The following is a 1,819-nucleotide window of genomic DNA, read 5'->3' as shown; positions in this document are numbered from 1 at the left end:
TTGCCTCTGGCCCGCCCCGTGACCCCGTTCAGGGACTAAGCGGTAGAAAAAAAAAAAATGAATGAATGAATGAAAGATCATCTCTGTAGCATTAATAAGAAAGGATCCTGGACTGTCTGAACCTTGTGCCTCAACACAGATCACATCTCAAGAAGTTGAAATTTTTTCTACAAGATGCTGTAAGAATAGGTTTCCCCAGTGGCCACCTCACTGTTAAGGCTTGCCTCTTATGTTAAAGTCAAACTGGAGCAGGTACTGGCATGTCTGCAGGATCAACTGTTACCTTGTGACCTGATTATGACGACTGTCATGAGTGCAGAAATACATAGAAAGGCAAAAAAAGTGATAGGCCTATATTATTATGAATGTTTTTAGGTTCAGGGAGAGAACAACTTTGTTAGTATTAAAATATTATTTATGATTATTAAATACTGAATATATTGAAAACCCATTTCGAATCACTGGTCCACATCAAGAATTTCCCCAATAGCATTTACACAGTACCATTCATTCCACAGTAACATTCAATTTATGTTGTTGCAAATGGATTCCAAATAGACTCATGGTGAGTTTTCACACTGGGGAAACATTATTCTCTGTTGACCGTTCATATGGTCATTATAGGCTATGTATTATTAGAATATAGGTTTTTTTTTTAAAACATATAACTAAACACAACGTCTAGCAGACCTTCACGTATGGTGACAGCATTTAACCATATTTAGACAAACAATACATTTTAGCTGTTTTGTTTGTTTGTTTGTTTGCTTGCTTGCTTTGAAGAAATGCTAATGATGTGACTCCAGTGATGGCAACGTCAGTCCGTCTTTTGGTTAGTTTGGTCCAGACTGAAATATCCCAGCAACTTTTGTCTGGATTGACACAATGTTTTTCAACGTTAAGGTTTCCCATATGATGATGTATCCTAATGACTTTGGTGATCCCCTGACTTTCATCCACCCTTTTGGTACTTTTGGTTATGTGTCTTGAATTGCCTTAACAAGCACTGACCTGAAGTTTAGCACAGACTTTTATGTTCTTTTCAGGATGAACTGTAATAAGTGGGTTAATGTCTTAACTTTTTCTCATCTAGTAATTGATTTCCTGGCCTCCAGTTTCTCACATCTCAACAACAGACACTGTTTATGTGAATGTATGTGTAGATGAATGCTTAGATGTGTATGGATGCAGGTCTATAATGAACATGTTTACAGTACAAGTTGTTAAAATACATTCTAACAATGTCTGTTGTCCAATAGCTTATAACTATATACAGTGGGTATGGAAAGTATTCAGACCCCCTTAAATTTTTCACTCTTTGTTATATTGCAGCCATATGCTAAAATCATTTAAGTTCATTTTTTTCCTCATTAATGTACACACAGCACCCCATATTGACAGAAAAACACAGAATTTGACATTATTGCAGATTTATTAAAAAAGAAAAACTGAAATATCACATGGTCATAAGTATTCAGACCCTTTGCTCAGTATTTAGTAGAAGCACCCTTTTGAGCTAATACAGCCATGAGTCTTTTTAGGAATGATGCAACAAGTTTTTCACACCTGCATTTGGGGATCCTCTGCCATTCCTCCTTGCAGATCCTCTCCAGTTCTGTCAGGTTGGATGGTAAACGTTGGTGGACAGCCATTTTCAGGTCTCTCCAGAGATGCTCAATTGGGTTTAAGTCAGGGCTCTGGCTGGACCATTCAAGAACAGTCACGGAGTTATTGTGAAGCCGCTCCTTCGTTATTTTAGCTGTGTGCTTAGGGTCATTGTCTTGTTGGAAGGTGAACCTTCGGCCCAGTCTGAGGTCCT

The sequence above is a fragment of the Monopterus albus genome, unplaced genomic scaffold (genome assembly GCF_001952655.1).
Source record: "Monopterus albus unplaced genomic scaffold, M_albus_1.0 scaffold30.1, whole genome shotgun sequence".
NCBI classification, from domain to species: Eukaryota; Metazoa; Chordata; class Actinopteri; order Synbranchiformes; family Synbranchidae; genus Monopterus; species Monopterus albus.
Note: the sequence above shows the minus strand (reverse complement) of the source record.